This window comes from Spermophilus citellus (genome assembly GCF_964194105.1).
Source record: "Spermophilus citellus genome assembly, chromosome: 15".
In the NCBI taxonomy this organism is placed as follows: domain Eukaryota; kingdom Metazoa; phylum Chordata; class Mammalia; order Rodentia; family Sciuridae; genus Spermophilus; species Spermophilus citellus.
The window spans coordinates 21264309-21288926 of NC_138195.1; the positions used below are offsets into that span (position 1 = coordinate 21264309).

Below are 24618 nucleotides of genomic sequence, written 5' to 3' on the forward strand. Positions count from 1 at the left end.
AAGTCAGAAAACCAATGGAAAGGAGAAAATAAAAATTAAGAGGAAAAATTGATTACTGGAAATTGAATAAAATTGAAATTGTCCTGAAATATTTCAACCAAATTCACATCATCATTGCTTTAAGAAAAAAAAAAAAGCCAGAGACAGTGATGCATTACCTGTAATCCTAGTAGCTCAGGAGGATTACAAGTTCAAGTCCAACCTCAACAATTTAGTGAGGCCCTAATCCACTTAGTGAGACATTGTTTCAAAAAATAAAAAATGGGGAGGGCTGGGAGGTAGCTCCATGGTAAATTGCTCTTGGGTTAAATCCCCAAGATCCTAACCCCCCCCAAAATGAAAGAAAAGCAAATGAGCAATATTATAAATGAAAAGTCAAGATTAACTCAAAGGAGTCTTAAAAATATTAAGGAAAGTTAGAAAAAATGAATAGAGCTCTAGAAATATTCTCTTTGAAAAATTTCATTCCAGTGTTTAGTCATTTGATACATATTAATTTAACTTTTGTTTGGTGTCATGCCCTATTCTAAGTGCCATGGACACAATATTAAACTAAACACTTTTGCTTTTATTATGCATGTACATTCTAGAAGAAAGAAGCAAAATAAATAATTTAGATAGTGTATCCTGCATTCATTTGCTAGTGCTACTATAATAAAGGGCCACAGATCCTTGATTTAAACAACAGAAAATTGGAAGGTGAGCCTCAGGGTTATACACAATTACATATAAGAGGAAAGGAGGGGTAAGAGAAAAATAATACAAGTGAAGAAATGATTTACAGTAGAGGGGGTAGAGAGAGAAAAGGGGAGGGGAGGGGAGGGGAGGGGAGGGGGGATAGTAGAGAATAGGATAGACAGCAGAATACATCAGTCACTAGAATGGCAATATGTAAATCAATGGAAGTGTAACTGATGTGATACAGCAATCGGTATACGGGGTAAAAATGGGAGTTCATAACCCACTTGAATCAAATTGTGAAATATGATATATTAAGAACTTTGTAATGTTTTGAACGACCAACAATAAAAAAAAAAGAAAAAAAAGAAAGCAGAAAAAAAAAACCAACAGAAATTTGTTGGGGACTAGCAATTTAACATCAATGGGTAAAAACTGTTGATTCCTTCAGAATCATCTCTCCTTGGCTTACAAATGGCTATTTTCTCCCTGTCTTCACATAGTCTTTTCTGTTTGTGTGTCTGTATATTAATCCCTTCTTACAAGGACACCAGTCATGTTGAATTAGGGTCCATCCTGATCAACTCTTTTAAGACCATCTCTATTTCAAATAGAGTGACATTATGAGATACTGGGGGTAAGAACTTCAACATATGAATTGTGGGGCATTGGCATAATTCAGTGTATAACAGATATTTAATTATCCTGTGGTAACAAATTAACCCCCAAGGCTCAGTGGTTTAACACAACAAAGTTCATTTTTTAATCCATGCAAAATCCACTGACCCAGCCAATTTCCCAGGGCAGCTGCCCAATAAAGTGACTCAGCAATTCAGGCTGTTTCTATTGTATAGTTTCTCCATTGCTCTCATGGTCTTCTAGATTGTTGTTGCAGGGGAAGTGGGAGCTGGAGGGTTGTGTTAGGCTCTAAAATGCTTTTGTTTGGAGGTATAGATGTCCCTTTCAATCATACCTCATTGGCAAGAACTGGACTGGCAAATGGAGATTTAGGGAACTAGATTTCTCTGCCACTGATGGAATTAAGGGCTAAGAACAAAAGCCAAGTAGGGAAAGGTGGTGTATTATATCCTTTTTCCCTATTGGAATTGTGAAACCAATAATAAGACCAAGCATCAATTAAGTAGTGAAGGGCACTTTTATTCTTAGCAATAGAAGTGGGAGATGAATTCCCAATCAACTTTCCCACTTGGGGTCAGAAGATTATAGATTTAGGGTAAAAGAAACAAGGGGAAGAAATATTCATGTATATGATTATATTATAAATAAGTTATAGGTTTTCTGGAGGTCACATGGTAGTGGCCTTAGATCCAACCAGTTTCAGCTAGCCCATCTGAAGAGGAACTTCTGGCCTTCAGATATTCTGTCCTTAAAGATAAGCAAGATTAGACTAGGGTAGGAATCTGTTCATCCAGTAGTACTGGATCTGAGCAGGGTGACAAAGCCACAGGGAAGTGAAATGTAGGACAATATTCTACTTTGTTTTTTCAAAAGTACTGAGGATTGAACGAGGATTATTCTGCCACTGAGCTACATTCCCAGCCTGTTTTATTTTTTTATTTTGAGGCAGGGCCTCACTATGTTGCTGAGGTCAGCTTCAGATTTACCTGCCTCAGCATCCAATTACTGAACATGGCAATGTTCTACTCTTGAGGAAACCAAGTAACAGTGAGGAAGCCAGGCAGCAGAGGAAAGCCATTGAGAGGGAGCAATAGCAGTAAGGCTAGATCATGGAGGACTCTCTAAGTAAGAATTTTGGATTTTATTCTGAACTGGGAAACTACTGGGGTTAACATGTTCAGACATAAGTTTTGAAAAATAACTTTTGTGATTGTCTAGGGAAAAAAAGAGATGTAGAAAAAAAAGAACCTCATAAGAGGCAAGGATAGAAGTTAGGAGAAGATACAGCAATAATAAGGGTGGGAAATCAAGGGGCTGGGGCTGGAATGTAGCATTCTCCTGGATTAATTGCATAATTGCAAGGGCAGTTGCATAATTGCAACAAAAGAAGAGACCCATAGGCTAGTCATGTGGCACTGTTTTCTCTCAAACCACCAACACCTCTCTCCATCCCCTCACTCTCTTATTAAACTATAAACAATCAGAAGAGAAATTACATGTTCCCAACAACAAATCTACTGAGCTATCTGTACCTGTATCCACTGTCAGAAGACAAAATTACAACAAATGTAGTTTAAAAATTGTAATTGGCCTTTAAATTAAATTTTTTTCTGGTGCAAGGGGTACTGCTACATTTCCCAGGCTGGTCTCACACTCCTGGGCTCAAGAGATCCTCCAGCCTCAGGTTTCTGAGTAACTGGGACTACAGGTGTACCAGCACGCTGAGCTATTGGCTTTTACTTTTGATTCTAGAATTGGGCAACCCCTTATTCTATAAGGTAGAATTAGTGTTCTAATAAATTGATCAGAGGAGGTTGGCTTTATAGACTGAAAAGGACTGAAGAAAAGCAGAAACAGGACTAAAAGTAGTTTGGTTGCTTCAAAGCTATTACATTGTAAAGAGTTTGAAGCAAAAGGGACTTAGCATGAGCATGGGGCTAAAAATGGCCTGTTTTGGGTTCTTGGTCTGATTTTTTGAAAGATGAGATAAACTCCTTAATTTTTTATTTTAATTTTATTATATATGACAGCAGAATGAAATTCAATTCATATTACACATATAGAGCACAATTTTTCATGTCTCTGGTTGTACACAAAGTAGAGTCACACCATTCATGTCTTCATATATGTACTTAGGGTTTTGAGATAGAAAGTTAGGAATATATAGAGAAAACTGAGTCTCCAAAGGAGAAAACATCCCTGTTGTAATGTGGTAATTTATAGACAACTTGTGAGCTCAACAAAAGAGCCTGAGTGTAGAGACAGAAAAAAACTAAAAGGTATGAAGAACTGAATAAGCTACTTTGTAAATTTCCAGTTCTCTGTAAGTTTTCTGGAATTTAGCAAAGCAGAAACATAGAGATGGTTAACCTTGTGAGGCTAGGGCCATACATTAGATTGGGCCATCAGTCTCAGACACACTGAAGGAAGCTGAAACCTTCATGCCAGACCAGACCATCTAATGGAGAAGTATAATCTTGTTCAATATTTCCCAAGGAATGTCCAGTTCTTTAGATGATACGTATTCCATCTAATTATGTTCATTAATAAAAACTTGAACCTTAAGCTTCCAGAGGCACATTTTGCTCTGCATTCTATTCTGAGAATGTCTGTCTTCACTTTTTGCTTTCTAATAAAGCTCTTTTGCTCTTTGCTAAAATCGGATGTGTTCTTTAAGTATTTTCTGTGCTGAGTGAAGAATCTGGAAGGTGCAAGAAATAATCTCCTTTGCCTCTAAATAGACCACCTAGGATTCCCTTATGGTGACAGTCTTAGCTTGGTGACATGGAATTACAGCACGAGTACCCCATTTTGATTTGGTTTCTTGGGCCTGGTGCAGGAGCTCAGCCTAAACCAATAGCCTGTACATTTTATTTAACAACACTATTCCTCTTGTTTACTTTAGTGAAGGGTGGCTCCTCCAGCCTACTCAAAGATTTCCTTCCTACAGTTGCCACCATCTTCTGCATCAACATTTCTGTTACTAGGCCACTTATAGTAATATATAAGAACCAGAAAAGCTTAATGTTTTCTTGTCCACTATAGTCCAATTTCCATGCTTCTCTTTACAAAATGCTGTCACCATCTAGTATCTCTACAATCAGACCTTTTTTTTTTTTTTAAAGAGAGAGTGAGGAGAGAGAGAATTTTTAATATTTATTTTTTAGTTCTCGGCGGACACAACATCTTTGTTTGTATGTGGTGCTGAGGATCGAACCCGCTTGAGCCACATCCCCAGCCCTACAATCAGACCTTTAATCCCATCACTCTATCTTAATTGCTCTACTTTCAAGATTTCAATGATTTCTATATTGCAAAATCCAAAGGTCATTTATCTTACCCAACTTCTCAGTAGCAAATGACACATTTAGGTAGTTACTTCCCCTTTGAAATATTCTTCATTTAGCCTTCCAAACTCCGGTTTTCCTGTTACCTCCCAATTTTCCTAAGTTTCCTTTGCTCCTGGTCTTATCTCAATAGTGCTACATGACTAGTCTTTGGATCTCTTGTTGCAGTTATACAATTAATGTTCTAGGTCAGTGACTGTAAATGATTTTTAAACTGTAGGCCACAACTGTTACTAGTTTAAAAAGAACCAATTGAATTAGGATAAAAAAGTTTAAAGAAATAAGTAGAAGAGAAAGGGAATACTGCATCCCATACAGGAAGGGTAAATATGCTTCTGGAAACTTTTAGTTATATACATCTATTTGATCAATATGTAAAATGTATTTCATATCCTGGTTTGAAGTCAAAGGTATTAAAGTTACTGCTCTGTGTGATCTCTTTCAATCCTATAGCTTTACATACTATTGGCACAATTTATACATTCTTCCTCCAAATTCCAATCTACTAGCCAGCTACCAACTGTTAATCTTCATTTGAATGTCCAAGTAACATGTCAAATTTAAATCAAATTATGGATCCTGTTCCCCTATCCCTAATTAAACATAACCCCTAAATTAAACATAATCATTCATTTCTACAATTTGATTCTTTTGGTTGTACAGGCCAAAAACCTCAAACTTCACTTTGGTCTTTCATACCCACATCTAATTTGTAAATCCTACTGGCTCTACCTTTGAAAAGCATACTAAATACTAAGTGAAACAAGATTGTTGTCAGCGTGGGAAGTAAAAAACAAAGAAATAATAAACAGGATAAAAGTCATATATTCATGGATATTAATAAAAAATAAAAGGCAGTTAGACTTTGTTATGATTTAGATGTGTCCTCCAAAGGCCCATGTGTTAAAGATTTGATACCAGGGTGTTTCTACTGGGATGTAGTGGAAACTTCAAGAGGTGGAGACTTGTGGGAAGTCTTTAGGTTTTTATAGGCATGTCCTTAAAGGGGATTGTATGACTTCAGCCCCTTCCTCTTCCTCCACCACTCTGCTTTTATGATGTAAGTAGGAGATTTTGCTCTGCCATATGTTCTCACTATGATGTATTACCTTGTCGGAAGACCAAAGCTCTCCCTTCACCTCATGTCCTGATCTTATACTTGATCCTCCAGAACCATGAGCCAAAATAAGACTTTTATAAGTTCTCAGGTATAAGTTCTCTTGTTATAGTGATCGAAAGCTGACTATAGACTTGGAATCAGGAAAATTGAATTCAACATTGTCTGTACCACATCATAGCTTTGTAATATCATAGCAGGTTAGTATTCATCTCTTCATTTGTTTGCAAGTTCTCCATTATTTCTTACATTCATCATATCAGTTGGAACACTAATATATATATTCACTGTTTTAGATAAAATGCCATTTGAGTTATATACTTCCCAGTGTATCATGTCATACATAACTATGCATTTTGTGGTTAACAATGAAACCATAACTAAAACTCTAGAACACAGTTTATATGTTTAACCATTTGGGTATAACTGATTCTCAGGGTATCACTGGCCACTTGGCTGAAGCCTGACTTTTTTTTTAGAATATCACCCCCATATCCCACAAATATTAGAAGAAGGCAATTTCTTTATGTGGTATAAGTTATGGAAGGACAATGTGTTAGGAGTCCCCAAGAGCACAAATAGAAAGGATTTGGAAACTTTGTACCTACTAATCTTTTCCCGAAAGGCTAGTATTCCTTTTTTTATGGACTGGGGATTGAATCCAGGGATACCTACCCATTGAGCAACATCCCCAGCCATTTTTAAATTTTTATTTTGAGACAGGGTCTCATTAAGTTGCTTGGGGCCTCACTATATTGCTGAGGCTAAGCTTTGAACTTGTGAGTCTCCTGCCTCAGCCTCCTGAGTCACTGGGATTACAGACATTTGCCACTACACCTGGCTAAGGCCAGTACTCCTCTTGTACTGAATACCTTGTTACCTAAGAGTAACTTTGTTACTGGAAGGCAGATTTATATTCAAAGCACAAAGGATTCTTCTCATTTTTTCTTTGTTTTCTTGTTGGCAATCTCTTCCTCAACTGTAGGCCAGGTGACAAGAATCTGGACCCAGGACTTGGACACATTCAAACTGTTAGACTCCTTTCCTTCAGAACTCTGAATTTTTATACTACTACTTTCTTGCCAAAGACTGTATAGGTTACTATTTACTGAATGCTGTGTGTGTAGGGAATTTTATTTGTTTGTTAATTAATTAATTCTGGTATTGGAGATTGAATCCAGAGGTACTCTCCACTGAGCTATATCCCCAGAACTTTATTTATTTATTTAGTTCAGCTAAATTGGGTCTTGCTAAATTGCTGAGAGTCTAAGTTGCTGAGGCTGGCCTCAAACTTTCAACTTCCTGCCCCAACCTCCAGAGTCACTGAGATTACGGCATGAGCCACTGGGTCTGGCTTCTTGGGCACTTTAGTGTTGTGCAGGCATTGTCTTATTTCACCTCAGAACCACTCTACCCAGCAGATATTTTTCTTTTGGATAAATGAAAAGAGGCTCAGAAAGTTGAAGTGAAATGCCTAGGTAGTAATGGTTAAGACAGGAATCACTCTAGCCTTGTTTGCATAAGTAATACTTCTCAGTCCTTCTGTAAGACTCACAGATGCCCCTGGAACTATGAAGGTTCTGCCACTTTTTACAGAAGGATGGCAGGATTCTACATCTAAAAATCAGTCGATCAAACTTTTTGTTCACCATCCATAGTTTAGGCATAAAGTTTACCAGTGGAAGAAACTAATCCTGCCTTCTTGGAACTCTTGGTGCCAGAGAGTCCATAAGTTGTGACAACTGGCCTTGATAACCTATTTTCCATAGTAAAAAGATGTGTATGAAAAAAATTCAACATTTCATTTTCTACTTTTGGTTATGGTGCATTCCAGTTGTGTTATAGAAATGATGGTTTGACTTTGTTATACTAATCTGGAGGATATTTTAAACCCACTGTTTTGACCCTAAGATTTTGCTCTATACATAGCCAAGTATGCAAAGTGATCAGAATTGTGGGAAGGAACTTGATAAGCCATTCAATAGATCACCCAAGACAAAACAAAACAAAACAAAACCAAAACAAAACAAAAACAATTCTGGGATATTTGTGGGGATTTGCTTACAAATCACGAATTTACTAAGAAATTATGCAAAGTCTTTCGTACAATTTAAAACAAGGAGTAAAATTGGCAGTAGTCGAAACTTCTACGAAATTTGATCTATGAAAACTGGAGTTTGTAGAAACAGTCACTAAAGCTGAATCAAATATTTATTTAGATATTTCTATTTACACAAAGACTAATCCCCAAGAAACTGAAAATATAACAAGTTGGAGATCCACACACACCCCACCTTTCTTGGGCTGAAAGGGGTGAGCTGTGGGCATCAGCCTTCCACTGTAGATGAAGGAGTGAAAGCAGGCAAAAATCTGTTCGTTGAGGCAAACAAAACCATTGTCATTATTTCCTGGCTCCCCCTTTCATTTGCTAGCTCTGGTAAGAAAGTTTCTATTTCTTTCCACCAAGCACATCATGTTGACTGAACGAATTCTCTTCTTCCAAAATGCTAATAACAGATGCAGTCAGGCCCAAGGTCTCTAAAGGAAGGAGCCAGGGCTGGGGTGGTCCTTCCTCTTTCTGTCCGGGTGGTTGCTCCAGGTGGAGGGTCAGCGGCGCCGTCGCTCCCCGCCCCACAGCGCCACAGTTGCCGGGGCAACGCCTCTCCCCTCCCACCCCGCCCAGCGCCTCGGGCGGACACGTGACGCACGCGTCACGTGACGGGTCAGCCAGCGTCCTCCCACGGAGGAGTGTAAACAGGCGCCTGCGGCCGGGTCTCCCGCGAACTGCAGGCTGGCGGTGGGGGCGGCGCCTCAATCTCAGCGCCCACCAGAGGTGACTCCTGCGGCTTCCAGACCCGGGTCTCCTACGCGGTTCACAGTCACAGCCGCCCGCCACCAAGGAGGCGGCCCGCGTCCCAGGCCCGGGCAGGGGGTGTGGCCGTCTGACGCCGGTCTGCGACAGGTGGCGGGCAGAGTCGGCCCCTCACGCGCGCTTCTCTGCCCCGGGGTCGAGGGCCAGGCGCGCATCCCGTGGAGAGGCAGCGCGACCCTGGGCGGCTAGCCCTTCCGGCTCGGGACTCGGGTCTGCGCTTGAGGCCAGCCCGAGCTTGGGTTGCCAGGACGTGTGGCGTTGAGGGCCTGGAGTTGTCCTGCCCCTGGCGGGCTGCGAGACCGTGGGTAAGTCAGCGCTCTTCTTCGGCCAGTTTCCACATTTTTGGGATGGTTAGACTTGATTAGTGCTCTGTAGGACCTTCCATGTCTGACGTGATTTCAAGAGAGAGCCGCTTATGGTGAAGCTGCCACAGGGAAAGCATTAGGTAGGTGTTTTTTTTTTTTTTTTTAAGTTGCTTTTCATTTCCCTTTAAATTTGGATCTTCGCCCTTGTAGATGAAATTTTAAATAGAAAACTTATTAGGGAGAGTCTTAAAGGCTTATGTTGTTATTTTCATATTTCTTTAATGCAACGGAACCTTCTTTTACAAAGAACCGTATTTGGAGGGGCCCCAAAATTGAAACTAGACTTTTTATACCTCGTTGTGGAAATGTTTTGTGTGTCAATTTGATGCAATCAGAAGGTGAATTCTTTTTTTTTTTTTTTTTTTTGTATCAGGGATTGAACCCAGGAGCATTTAACCAATGAGCCACATCCCCGGCCCTTTTTATTTTTTTTATTTTTTTATTTTGAGACAGTGCCTCTCTAAGTTGCTTTGGGCATCACTGAGTTATTGAGGCTGGCATCAAACTTGCAATCCTCCTGCCTTAGCCTCCTGAGCCACTGGGATTACAGGCGTGGGTCACCAGCCTGGTGGAAGGTGGAATTTTTGAATGTGTGGTTGTTTTCTCTTGCTTTCATTTGTATGTGATGCAGTTAGACAATTGCTGAATCTCTTATATTACAGGAAAGGGGCCTCGGCATTTCCAGTAAATACCTTACTTTTCCCATCTTTTCTTGCAATCCAGTCCTAGTGGGTTTTTTGATTCTAACAGTGAGATCTCATGCCTCATTGCTGACTTAATTGTTCAGGCACAGAATGGAGTGAAGAGATTAGGACATATCCTGTGAAAAGCATGCACCCTGAAAAAGTATATGAACTAAAATCAGAAGAGTTGTAGAATAATGTGAACATGCCCTTTTACTAATTTCTTTTGAGGCGGGGTCTCACCATATTGTCCAAGTTATCCTTGAACTCCTGGGTTCTAGGTCCTCCTGCCTCAGCCTGATGGGACCACCAACAACCACCTTATATTTAAATCTTGAAACCCCTAAGCACAACAACTTGGATTTTGAGAAAACTCAGTTTAGGAGAAAATAATATGCTATTTCATGAATAGAATATTATAGGTTATAGGTAGGCAAAATTCATTATCAGGATTTTTTAAAATTAAGAGTAGTGCATCGTTTCCTAACTTTTTAAATTTTTTGATGTAGATGGACACAGTACTTTTATTTATTTTTATGTGGTGCTGAGGCTTGAACCAAGTGCTTCACACATGCTAGGCTTGTGCTATACCACTGCTACAACCCCAGCCCCCTAATTTGTTTTTATGTTTATATTTTTGGTTGTAAATTGTTTAAAATATCTGAAAGCAAATAAAAATTATGCTAAAGTTTCTGAAAACAATATAAATTTGAGTCTTGAAATGACTTTTAAAAAAAAACCCTTAAACTTTCCAACTCTACCTGTTCTTCAGTTACGTGATTAACTTCAGCACATTTTCTAAAGCAGTACACTGTTCTGTTATAAATAATCTTTGAGGAAGTTCTTATGCCTTCTGATTCTACTCACTGTGAATATGTAAAACAATCAGTGTAACATTTTATATTTTATCTGTTACCAATCTTGTTTTTGCTATACTCAGTTTCATTTAGGAGCTTGGTGATGTGAAAACACTCTTGTGCTTGTCTTCTGGTACACTCAGGCCACTGAGACAAGAGTCATATCTAGTCGGATGTCTAGCTTCTAGGTTGTAGGTTAATACATTTCTTGAATTTTTCTGCAAGTGTTGGTTATCTGTGTTTTTGTTTTTCTGAGATGGGGTCCTGCTATCTTGTCCAGGCTTGCCCTGAACTCCTAGACTCAGAGAACCTTCTGGGGCTGGGGTGTAGCTTAGTGGTAGAGCACTTGCCTAGTGCTATAGGTTCAATCCCCAGTACTGCCCTCCGCCGCCCCAAAAAAGTTCCCGCTTCAGCTTCTGGAGTAACTGGGACTACAGGTTACAGGTGTGCACTACTGTACTTTGCCTAACAAATTGCCCCAAATTCAGAGGCTTCAGACAACACAAATTCATAGTCTCATACTTCTAGAGGTCAGAAGTGTGGTTAGACTTGTCTGGATTATCTGCTGTGGGTTTTATAAGACTGAGATCTAGTTGGTAGGACTGTATTCTTTTCTAGAAACTCTGGAGATGAATCTACTCCCAAGCTTATTTATAGTTCAGTTCTCTGTGGTTGTAGGACTGAGGTCTGTTTCCTCACTGGATGTTAACTGGTGGTTATTCTCAGCTTCTAGAGGCCACTCATATTCCTTGCCCTGTGGCCTCTTTCATTAGTTTATCTTCAGAGCCAGCAATTGGTTGTTTGCTTCTCATGCTTTGAATGTCTTAACCCTCTTTTTTTCTTTTCTATTTTTGTGTGCTGGAGTTAAAACCCAGGGTCTCACACATGCTAAACATGCACTCTGCCACTGAGCTACTAGATTGCCCATCCTACCTCATCTCTTTCTCCTCCCCTAGCTGAAGATAATTGTCTGCTGTTAACAGGGCTTATTGATATTATTGGTATTATTCTGAGGGCAACTTGGTATTATTCTGTGATTAGCTTGTGCCCACCTGGATGATATAGTTTACTATTTGTATTTTATCTGTATAGTCACTTCACAATTGTACCCAGGTTAATGTTTGATTGAATAACCAGGCTAGGAATCTTCGGGGAATAGCTTTAGATTTCTATCTGTTGCACTATTTAAATTTTTCATAGTGATTTTGCTAATATGAATTTTTATCAATAGTATGTTAGTTCTTGTTCTATGTCATTGCTAGCACTTAATGTTGTCAGATAATTTAAGTTTTTATTAACTGGTGGCTGTGAAGTACTATCTGATGGTGGTTTTTTTTTTTTTTTTGGTGTTGGAGATTGAACCTAGGGCCTTAAGCATGCTAAGCTTGTGCTCTACTACTGGACTATACCCCCATCCCCTCATGGTGTGTATTTGATTTTGGTACTGTGAATTGAACTCCATGGTGTTTTATCACTGGGCTCCAGCCCCAGCCCTTTTATTTTTTATTTTGATTCCGGGTCTCCCTAAGTTGCTGAGGGTTTCACTAAGTTTCTGAGGCTGGCCTCATGTTTGCAATCCTCCTGCCTCCTCCTCCTCCTGCCCAGTAGCTGGGATGACAGGTGTGCACCAGTGTTCCTGATTTACATGGCATCTTGTTATCCAGCTTGGTATTATTTTGAGGGCAAGAGTTAGGCAAGCACTGTGCCACTGAGTCACAACCTCAGCCCCAGACATGCACTCTTGATTCAGCATAATGGATGAATTTTTAATGGTTATTCCTGTCCAGTGTTAAAATGGACCTTAAGTGGTGGGTATTCTCTTATACTGAAATGATAAAGGTCAAGGTCAAACAGGTAAATGAGACTTTAGAGACAGGTTAAAGTTGTTGAAGTCACATCTAGGGATGGCACTGGATGACTTCTCCAACCTTCTGGCCTCCCATGGGCAGGAATCATGCATGACAAAGTTGTTAAAATAATGGAGAAAAACTTATTTTTTAAAATTCTTTTTTTGTAGTTGTAGACAGACAGAATGTCTTTATTTTATTTGTTTTTAAATTTTATTATTATTTTTTAATTTGGTGCTGAGGATAGAACCCACTGCCCCACACATGCTAGGCAAGTGCTCTGCCACTGAGCTATAGCCCCCAGCCTGAGAAAAACTTATTTTGGTGCGACTTGGTGGTTCTCTTTTAAACTAAATTATAGTAGTGATGACTCTTACATTAAATTCTCTTTTTATCTGAAATTTATATATTTATTTTGGCTTCAGCCAAAATAAATTTTGAAATAATTTTGAAAATGTTGCTTAAATCTTGTGTAGTATTTGATGATTCATCTAGGAAAGCAGCACAATTATTCTTTTTGAGTGATCTTTGAGAGCTTACCACTTTTCTCTTAAGTTGTGTGGTACACTCTGAGTTTGAATTCTTAGGTCCTATTGAGATACACAGCTAAATTTGTCATCTACTCTGTGGGTGCTCTGCCAGCTTCTCTGAAGGTGTTTACCCATCTGGGCAATTTTGATAGTATTATCTTCTTACAGTTGCTGCTGTGAAGCAGTCTTTGCAGAAATACATGATATGTAGGGGACCAAAGCCTTTGGGAAACAGGCATTCTTAATAGTTTTCTTAAATTATAATGCTTTCTCTCCTGATGCCTGAGGTAGAATTTTGGTCACCAAAGGAACACTTTTCTGATTGAGAAGGTTGTGTATGTTTGTTTATATTTTTTAAACTAACTCTGGTTTCCTTTACCCACTGAGGATCTTGTTCCTGATGAATTGGGATTAGAATTCATTGCACTAGTGGATACATCAATTTATGGCAAAGTTTCTCAACCTTAACAGTATTATTAAGGTTGTAACCTTGTAACTGTTAAGGTTTCTCAACCTTAACAGTATTGTTAAGGTTGTAACATTTGAGGTTGAATAATTATTTGTTGTGGGGAGCTGTCCTGTGCTTTGTGGGATGTTTGGTATCAAACCAGGCCTCTTTCTACCAGATGCTAGTAGCACTTCCAACACTGGGCAACAAAAAGTATTTTTCAAAACACTGCCAAAAACTCTGTGGTGAAAAATTGCTGCTATTTAGGGCCACTGACTTATGGATGCCTCTCAGATGGCTTTCTTCCACATTTAGGTAATCCTACTCCTGTCTGGTTTCTCTGTGTTCCCAGCCTTGCTTACAATCATCTCTCCCCTGCCGGTGCTCTGTTCAGCTAATTAGGTGGAAAGTGGCCAAGTGGAAGGCAGCATCAGTGGGGAATAGGGCAAAATTAGAGTGAGGTGTGGCCCGGTATAGTGGTTGAGTTCTGCAAGGCACAGATGGGTGTGTTTGTGGGTGGGAGCTAATGATTAAACTGTTAAAGTAAATGTCTTTTGGCATAGAAGTAAGCGGACAACATTTGTGTTCCTACGAATTAGGTATGTGGTGTCTTTGTTTTGCCTCCCTACTTTAGGCATCAGGTTAGGAAAGAGATCTGAAGATGTTTTCTCTTTAAGGTTTTTACTTGAAAGAAGGAATGAAAAGTGAAACTGCATATTAATTTAGGTTTCAGTTTGTGGTAACTTTAGTAGCTAGAGTCACTTCTTTTACATGTATGAAAAGAGGTGGGAGTTTGTAAATATGAAGCAGCAAATGTTTACTGAGTGTAGTAGGAGATAGTGCCATGCCCTCAAGTGCCAAGGGAGCAAACAGGCAGATGGAGAAGGACACCACCATGTAAGGAATGGTTGCTCTGTTTTGAGTTGGTGCAACAGGTAGGAAGGGGTAAGTAAGTAAGATCTTAGAAACAATCTGGAGACTGGCACAGGCAATCACTGTTTGCTTTTAGTACTTCTGTTCTGGGGTTTATGAGTTGTGTAGTTAAGTTTATATTAAATGCTTCCTTTTGTAAACTCTATTTTCTTAATGTTTATTGCATCATATTTCCCATTTTAATCTATTTTAGTGACTGACTATTGTATTTTGTGGTTACAGTGTAGTTGACTTCACCATTTCTCTTTATTTAATATGTGGATTACTTTAAAGAATTTTGCTTCTGCAAATATCCTTTGATGAATATCTTTGGGCATACATTTCAATCTATGGTTGAGATTATTTCTTTTGGATAGTATGAACTAGAAGAGTGAGGATATTTTTAAAGCTTTGATTCATTTTTATGAGTTGCTTTCTTGAAAGTTTCCAATTAACACTCCTACTAACAAAGTGTTGAGTGGCCATTTTAGGGAAAACTTACCAGTTGATGTTTTTTAAAATGAAAACAGGTGGAAAAACACATCTCATTGTTGTCTTTATTTGCCTGGTTATTAGCAAAGTTGACTTCTTGTTTTTCTTTTTCCTAAATGTTTATTAGCTTATTTTGTGAATTGACTGTAAATGCTCATTTCCCATGAATCTTTTGGATTGTTAATGCTTTAAAAAATATGCTTTATAATTTCCCCCCAAGTGCTAGAGATTAAATCCAGGGCCTCACACATGCTAGGCAAGCACCCTGCCAGTGAAATTTATTGGTAATTGGTTCTGTGTTGTTATTTAACTCACAATTCATATTGTAATATCCACCAGTTCTCCCTATAATATTGCTCTTTTATTTTCCCTGTACAGTAAATAATCCAGAATCACTCAGAATTCAGTTATTATATTTCTTAGTGTCCTTTAATATGGAATAGTTCCTTAATCTCTTTTTATTGTTCTTGACACTTTTTAAAAATTATAGTTAATACATAATATTAATAGTACAGATTAATGGGTTTCACTGTGACAGTTCCACTTGTGCATGTATTGTGCTTAGATTGTATTCACTTTCCCTACTACCCTCTTCTGCCCTTTCCTCTCTCCCCTGACCTCATTTCTCCTCTTCCTGTATCCCTTTCTTTTCCTTAATAGACTGTCTTCTATTTTCAGGTCTCTTTTTTTGAAGAGTTTCCACATATGAGAAAAAAAACATGTGATCCTTAACTTAATGTGTATGGCTAATTTTGCTCAGCATGATAAACTTCAGTTCCATTCATTTTACTGTAAATGACATGACTTTATTCTTCTTTATGGCTGAGTAAAACTGTTGTGTGTTTGTGTGTGTGTGCATGCGCCACGCATGTGCAATTAAAATATACACTTTTTAAAAGTACATTCTGTTCATGGGTACCTATACTGATTTTATTGTGGGAATTGTGAATATTGCTGTAAGAAGCATGGGTATGCAGGTATCTAATTTGTATTCTAACTTCATTTCCTTTGGATATATATCCAGGAGTAGTATAGCTGGATCACATGATAGATCTATTTTTGATTTTGAGGAACTTCAATACTTTTTTCCATAGTGGCTGTATTAATATGTATTCTAATAGTGTATAAGTTTTCCTTTTCTCCAAAGTTCATTTGTTATTTTTTGTTCTTTTGCTGATAGCCATTCTGACTGGGATGAGATGGACTCTTGATGAAGCTTTGATTTGCATTTCCTTGTTGTCTAAAGATGTCAAGCATTTTTCATGTTTGTTGCATATTTGTACTTTTTTAGAGAAATATCTATTCAGATCATTTGACCATTTACTGATTGAATTGCATGTTCATTTGTTTACTTTTTTTGAGGTTTGGTTTGGGTGTTTTTGTTTTTGTTTTGGCCAGGGACACTTAACCACTGAGCTACATACCTAGCCCTTTTATTTTTTTTATTTGAGACTGGGTCTCACTAAGTTGCTTAAAGCCTCTCTAAGTTGCTGAGGCTGACTTTGAACTTGGAATCTTCCTGCCTCAGTCTCCCAAGTTGCCGGGACTACAGGCTTGCACCTACCACCATGCCTGGCTTGAGTTTGCTTTTTTTTTCATTTCTTTCTGCTTTTTAAAAAAATTTTAACAGTGCTGGGGATTGAACCCAGGGACACTCTACCACTGAGCTACATTCCTAGCTTTTTATTTTTTAGATTTTGAGAGAATTTTTTAGTTTTAGAGGGCCTCACTAAATCACTGAGGCTGGCCTTGAACTTGTGATTCTTCTGCCTCAGCCTCCCAGGTAGCTGGGATTATAGTTGGGCACCATAGTGACCATTTCTTTTTTGAGTTTTTATATATTCTTGATATTAGTCCTCTGTCAGAGGAATAGCTGGCAAAGATTTATCTCAATCTGTAGGTTTTTTCTTCATTTTATTTTTATTTCTTTTCATTTTTATTTTTTGCTGTCAGAAGCTTTTTAATTTGGTGTAATCTCACTTATCAATTCTTGCTTTTTATCCTGAGCTATTTGGGTTCTATTCAGGAAATCACTGCCAGTACCAATATATTGGAGTGTTTCCTCTGTTTTCCTATAATAGTTGTTTTAGATCTTATATTAAGATCTTAGATCCACTTGGAGTTGATTTTTGTACTGAGTGAGAAATAATGGTCCAATTTCAAACTTCTGCATATGGTTTTTCAGTTTTTCCAGCACCGGATTTTGAATCTCCAATGTATGTTTTTGGCACCCTTGTCAGGATCAGGTGGTTGTAGATAGTGGGTTTCATTCTAGATCCTTTGTTCTTTTCCATTGGTTTATATATTTGTATTTCAATACCATGCTGTTTTTGTAAGTGTGCCTCTATAGTATATTTTGAAATCAGGTACTGTGATGTCTTCAGCATTGCTGTTTTTGCTCTCGATTGCTTTGACTATTCAACATTTTTTGTGCTTCCATATGAATTTTAGGATTTGTTTTCTACTTCTGTGAAGAAAGTTTGTTGGTATTTTGGTGGGGATTGCATTGAATCTGTAGATTGCTTTCAGTAATTTGGTTATTTTGATAATATTTATTATTCCAATCCATGAATATGGGAGGTCTTCTTCTATTTCTTTCTTCATGTTTTTTTATGAATTTTATCAATTTCATTTTCTTTATGGTTTTTTTATGTTCATTTCTTCATCTCCTTGGATAGGTTTATTCCTGGATATTTTATTTTTTGATTATGTTGCAAATGGGATTGTTTTCTTTGTTTTTTTCCTCAGTGAGTTCATTATGGGTGTATAGAAAAGCTGCTGATTTTGTTTGTTGATTTCTGTCCCCCTGCTGTGCTAAATTTGTATCTTTTGGAGGAGTCTGTTTTATTTTTATTCTTTATTTTGGTAACAGGGGTGCTTTATCACTGAGCAACATTCAGGCACCCCTCCCCCCTGCGTTTTGTGGTGCTGGGAATTGAATCCAGGGCCTTGTACATGCTAGGCAAGCACTCTACCAAATGAGCTATGTTCCCAGCCCTAGGTCCTTTTAAAAAAAATTTTTAAATTTTTACACAGGGTCTTACTAAGTTGTTGAGAGCCTCACTAAGTTGCTGAGGCTAACTTTGAACTTGTGGTCATCCTGCCTCAGCCTCCTTTGCTGCTGGGATTACAGGTGTGTGCCACTATGCCTGACTGGTGGAGTCTTTAAGAGCGTTTTCTGAATATAGAATCATATCTAAACAGGGATGTCAAACATGGTGGCACATGCCTGTAATCCCATTGACCTGGGAGGCTGAGGCAGGAGAATTGCAAGTTCAAGGCCAGCCTCAGCAACTTAGTCCCTGTCTCAACGTAAGAAAAATAAAAAAGGATTGGGGATTAGCTCAGTGTTAAAGTGCCCCTGCATTCAATCTCCAGTACCCAAACAAAACAAAATCAAAACAAAACAAAAATCAGGGATAATTTGGCTTCCTTCTTTCTTATTCATATCCCTTTTATTTCCTTCCCTTAACCTAATTGCTCTGGCTAAAATTTCAAGTATCATATTCACTAAGAATTGTGATAGGGGACATCCTTGTCTAGTTTCTTGTTTTAGAGGACATTCTTTCAGTTTTTTCTCCTTCAGTGTAATATTGGCTTTGCATTTGTTGTATACAGCCTTTACTATGTTCAGGTATGATCCTTTATCCCTAGTTGCTTCATGGCTTTTATTATGAAGGAATGTTTAATTTTGTCAAAGGTTCTTTCTGCATATGAGATGATCTTTTGATTTTTATCCTTGATTCTATTTATGTGCTATATTATGTTTATTGATTTGCCATGTTGAACTATCCTTGCATCCCTGGAATGAAACCAATTTGATCATGGTATGCGATCTTTTTAATGTGTTGTTGAATTCAATTTGCAAGTATTTTTTTTTTTTTTTTAGATTTTGCATCTGTGTTCATCAGGGATTTTGGTCTATAGTTTTCTTTTTTTTTTGGATATGTCCTTCTCTGGTTTTGGTAGTAGGGTCATGCTGACTTGAATACTGAGAATGAGATTGGAAGGATTCCTTCCTTTTATATTTCATGGACCAGTTTGAGAAACATTGGTGTTATTTCTTCTTTAAAGGTCTTGCAAAATTCAGAAGGGAATCTCTTTGGTCCTGGGCTTTCCTTTTTTCTTTTTGTTGTTGGGAAATGTATTAGTTAGCTTTTATGTCATTGTGACCAAAATACTGGAGTAGAAAAGCTTAGAGGAGGAAAAGTTTGTTTTGGGCTCACAGTTTCAGAGGTCTTACTCCATGGTGGATTGACTCAATTGCTCTGGCCTGAGGTGAAGCAGAACATCATGGTAGCAGGGCATGGTGAAGTAGAGATGTTAGCTCATGGCTGCCAGGAAGAAGAGAGGGTAAGGGAGGTGCCAGGGACAAAGTATAAACCCCAAAGTCATGCCTATAGTGATCTGGTTCCTTCAGCCACACCCTGCCTGCCTTATAGTAGTATTTCTTATAGTAGTACTTTCAAACTGTTAATCTGTTAAATGGATTAATTCATTGATTAGGTGATAGTACTTATAGTCTGATCATTTCACCTATGAACATTCCTGCTTTGTCTCACACATGAGATTTTGGGGGACACTGTAATAGGAGACTTTTTTATTACTACTTTAACCTCTAATTGTTTGTTATTACTCCATTTAGTCTTTTTATATCTTCTTTGTTCAGTTTTAGAGGATCATAAAATTTGTGATCATCTTGCCTCAGCCTCCTGAGTGGCATGCTACTACACCTGACTTTTTATAGCTTCTTGACGGATTATTCCTTTTATCAATATATAGTGACAAGAGCTGGGACTGTGGCTTAGTGGTAGGGACTTGCCTCACATGCCTGAGGCACTGGGTTTGATCCTAAGCACCAATTAAAAAAATAGATAAAATAAAGATATTGAAACAAATATGTGGTGACAGTCTTCATCTTTGTTTTTCTGACTGATTGTTCTGAAGTCCACTTTATTGAATGTAAGTATAGCCACTTTGGCTTGTTTTCCATTTGCTTGGAATATCTTTTTCCATCCTTTACTTTGTGTATGTCTTTACCCACAAAGTGACTTTCTTACTAATGGCAGACTGCAGGGTCTTATTTTTAATTTAGTCAATTTGTGTCTATTAATTGGATAATTAATGCCATTTACATTCAGTTATTTTTGAAAGATATATACTAATTCTTATCAATTTGTTGTTTTTCTTCTAGTTGTGACAAGTGCTGTATGTTCATTACTTTCTTATTCGTTTTAGATGTTTAATAGTTTACTGAATTAATAATGTTTGAGTCTTTTCTAGTTCTCATTTATCAGTTCTTTCAGTGAGATTATTCTTTTTCATGTTTATGTTATTGTGATTTGTTTATTTTGCTTTCTCTTCTAAATGCAGTATTCCTTTAAATACATTCTGTAATTCTGGTTTAGCGGTCATTCATTCCTCTAATTTATACTTATCTTGGAAAATTTTTATGTTTTCTTTCAATTCTAAAGGATAACTTTGTTAGGTATAATAAGAATCTGGGTTGGCAGTGATTTCCCTTCAGGGTTTGAATTTTTAATTCCATGTACTCCTGTCCTTAGGAGTTTCTTCTAAGAAATCATCTGTTATTCTGATAGGTTTACCTTTATAAGCAACTTGGTGCTTCTCTTTTGCATCTTTCAATATTCTTTGTTCTACTAATATTTAATTGAATGTGTTTTCTATGCCTTTATCCTGTATCTCTGTTCCTTTGTCTTTACTTGTGATTCACACATTTATTCTTTTAATCTCACCCATAAGCCTGTATATTCTGTTTATAATTTATTTTTTTCTTTATTAGCATCTGAATGTGATGATTCATCAACCTTGTCTTCAAGCTCTGCTTGACATTTTTCTCCTGATTGATTTAGTCAATTGGTGAAGCTTTCAGCTGTTTTTTAAAAATTTGACTTATCAAGCTTTTGTTTCCAAGATTGTTTTTCCAGAATCACTTTTTTCCAATTGTTCTTTTACATCCTGAACTTTCTCCCCTAATTATTCCTTTTAATTTATTAATCATTTTAACAATCAACTTTGTATCCTTTGGGGAGAGCAAAAGTCTGGGAATTATTCACCCATTCCTTTTTTTTTTTTTTTTTTTTTTTTTTGTGGTGCTGGGAATTTAACCCAGGCCCTTGTGCATGTGAGGAAAGCACTCTACCAACTGAGCTATGTCCCCAGTCCCTTCCTTCTTAATTTTGTGTTGTTTACTAGATGACCAATAGGAGTGGATTGGAAGTGGAACCACTTAGAATAGCTCTCAGCTGCCCTTCCTGCTAGTAGGAGCTCGTGCAGAATATAACATTCCCTTGAAGAAATCTACTTCAGAGAGATTAGTTCAACACATTTCCAGGGCTAGGGTGACATGGAGCACCGCAGCACATCTGGGTAATTGGCACCTTTTGTGAAGCTTTCTTGGATGGTAGGACAACAACTTAAGTGAGTGTGGAGTGGGATGTGGAAGGCCCTACTCTTTCTGCTGCCTATGTCTCTGGTGGCCTTCTGAGACCCAGCTCCCATTGGTAATCACTTCTCAGTTCTCCGAACTACTTCAGGTGGCTATTTGAGTCACCCATCTTACAGGGGAACAATTTATATTTCCTTCCATTGTTATCAAACAGTTTCTCATTCCATGGAGTTTTCAGGGGGGTTGTTTCAGTGATGCTGTATTCCCTGAGCACAAAGCCAAGACTCAAGAGATACATCCACTGGGACAGTGTAGTAATGATTGCCAAGGGTTTCTTGGGACAGGAACATGTAGCAAACTCAGACATGACCTAATGATGGTTCCTTATTACAGCATAGTGAGTACAGGTTGGGAAATACAGAGAACCTCTCTAACTCTGCCTGCTCTGTCGATCCCAGATCTGCTGTGTCCATCCTGTTCCTCTGCACTGTGTTTGTGTTTAGATGCATTCACTGGCTCTTCCGTTCCCTCTCCCTTACCCATGTCCTCAGGTGTGCTGCTGTGCCACCATGTGGTGTGCCTTCAGTACTGGAGCACTTTTTCACACTCTGTTCCATTCTCTAGAGTGCCTAGACTTTTCCATGTCTGTCTTTGCTGTTGAACCTCAGTCTTCCGATAGTAAACCACCCTGATGAGAAGCTGCTCTTTAGTTGTTCTGATTACCACTCACAAAGAATTGGGAGAGTTCTCATGCCTCTGATCAATCAGTTTTCCTCTCTGACATTATTATTTTATAAAATACAGGCCATTTGTTTTCTAGAATATCCCTTAATTTGTGCTTGTCTGAAGTTTCCTTATGATTGAATTCAGGTTATACATTTAGGTAGGGATAACAAAATAAATGATTTTTATTTTTCTTAGTATGATATATTAGGAGCCACATAATGTCAGTTTCATTGTTATTGGTAACATTGGACACTTGATAAAGTTGGTATTTGTCAGTTTTCTCTATTGCCAAGATACTGTTTTTTTCCTCAAAATTAATAAATATTGATAGTATGTAAATATCTTGTTCCTCATCAAACTTTCACCCATTTTAGCTTCCAGTGATAATTTTACAAATCCATACTCCTTCTTTAGTTATTGCCATTCTCCTATAAGAAAAAGCTTTCCCTTTTCCTCTCACCTTACCCATTCATTATTTAAGTAATTTATATGTATAATCTTGTTTAGTGGTCTATTTATTAATTTCTGTGGTTATTTCTATATTCAGCATATACCAAATTTGGCCCTTATGAACCTTTTCAATCTGGTTCTTGTGTTGTTTTCATATGCTTTAACAATTCTTTGAACTCTTATTTACTTTCTGGTGTAACAAGATTCTCTGGGCTCATTTTGTATGCCCCAACCCTTGAATCAGCCCTGTCTCAGAGGAGTCTTGTTCTGATTAGTGGGGAATGTCATTTGGAAATCATAATCTGGTTACCTGATGAACTTATTGCATGCATGTAGGCCCCCCTCAATGGACAAATTAGGATATATTTGTGTGTATCCTTATACACACATCTTAGTTTTTCATTTATAAGTGTGTCTTAGTCTATTAGGGCTTATATAACAAAATATCTGAGACTAGGTTATTTATAAGTAGTCAAAATTTACTTTTTATAGTTTTAGAGCTCTAAAATTCAAGATCAAGGTGTCTATATTTGGTGTTTGCTGAGGGCCTTTTGCCTCATCTGCACATGGTGGGAGAGCAGAAGGGCAAAAATGCCAAGCCTGTTCCCTGTATCCCCTTTATAAGGTCCTTAGTTTTATTCATGATGGTTTCACCTTCATGATTTAATCATATTATAAAGTCCCCACCTCCTAAGAGTAGCATATTGATGATTAAGTTTCAACCTTTGAATTTTTAAAGACATACTGAAGCAACATCTATATACATACATATATAAAAAGTTATAAATTTATATTCATACTACCAATGTTAATCTAACACCATGGTGGAGATTACTTCTAGTGTCCTCCTGACATTAAATTTTGTCAAATAACTTTTCTTAAGTTTTGCCTATACTCAATATGCAAAGATGTTTTATATTTTTATTCCTAGAAGTTTTATTATAGTTTTGGTCTTAGGTTTAGATTTATGATCAGTCCAAAATTATTTTTTTATTTATGGTGTTAGGGGTTGAAGTTCATCTTTTTTTTTAAACATATGGATAATGAATTGCTCTAGAAACAAATGTTGAAAGGCTTTCCATTATTTGAATTGCTTTGGTTCTTCTTTTGAAAATCAATATATTGTATAAGAGTGAATTTATTTTTGAATTCTTTGTTCTGTTATCTTGATCTATTTGTCTTAAACCTTATTGTGTTTTCCTTCTAGCTACCACATATGAGAGAAAACAGATATATTTCTGAGTGTGACTTCTTTTTCTTTAATTTATTGTCACTAGTTTCATCTATTTTCCTGCAAGTGACATAATTTCTCATTAAGGCTGAATAAAATTCTATTTTGTGTGTGTGTGTGTGTGTGTGTGTGTGTGTACACATACTGTATTTCCTTTATCTGTTCGTTTGTTGACTGATACCTAGGCTTATTCTATAACTTGGTTGTTGTAAATTGTGCTGCAGTAAACATGGATATGCATGTGTTTATAAAATATCCTGACTCTATTTTTTCTTTTTGGTACCAGGTGCTTAACTACAGAGTCATATTCCCAGCCCTTTTAATTTTTTATTTTTATTTTGAGACAGGGTCTTGCTACCTTACTTAGGGCTTCACTAAGTTGCTGAGGCTGGCCTTGAACTTGCTATCCTCTTGCCTCAGCCTCCAGAATTGCTGGGTTACAGGTATGTGCCACCACAAGTCGCCTGACTTCAATTCTTTTGGATAAATATCAAGGAGTGGTATGGTTGGATCATATGGTAGACTTATTTTTAGTGTCTTGGGGAAGCTTCATACTGATTTCCATAGTGGCTTTACTAATTTTTATTCCCATAACAGTCTATAAGAATTCTTTTCTGACCTGCATTTATTATTTGTATTCCTGATGATTGCCATTCTGACTGGAATATGTTGGAATCAGTGTTTTTTTTTTTTGTTTGGTGCTAAAAATCAAACCCAGAGCCTCATGTATGCCAGGTAGGTACTCTACCACTGGGTCACATTGCCAGCCCTCAGTACATGTCTTTGCCTGCACTTGTATGTTGAAGTATATCCCTTATTGTTTCTTCTAACAGTTTCAGTGTTTCTGTCCTTATAGTTAGGTGTTTGATTAATTTTGAGTTTACTTTTGTGCAAGGTGCAAGATAAGGATATCATTTCATTTTTCTACCTATGGATATCCAGTTTTTCCAGCATTACTTGTTAAAAAGATGCTGTCTTTTCATGTTTTTAGGATCTTTGTCAGAATCAGTGACTG

General features: G+C 37.6%; 1 protein-coding gene across 9 annotated transcripts in view; it reads left to right on the plus strand.

The window, feature by feature from the left end:
• Nucleotides 1-8146: 8146 nt before the first annotated feature.
• MARCHF8 (membrane associated ring-CH-type finger 8) overlaps nucleotides 8147-24618 on the plus strand; it is a 131856-nt gene continuing 115384 nt past the window's right edge. For 3 of the 9 annotated variants that reach the window (XM_081268524.1, XM_081268527.1, XM_081268529.1), the window contains exon 1: nucleotides 8148-8958. The gene's annotated coding sequence lies outside the window, so the exon portion shown is untranslated. Of the gene's footprint in view, nucleotides 8959-13725; nucleotides 13983-24618 lie in introns of those variants that run through there. The other 6 variants (XM_081268525.1, XM_081268528.1, XM_081268526.1 and 3 more) reach the window with 5 other exon arrangements.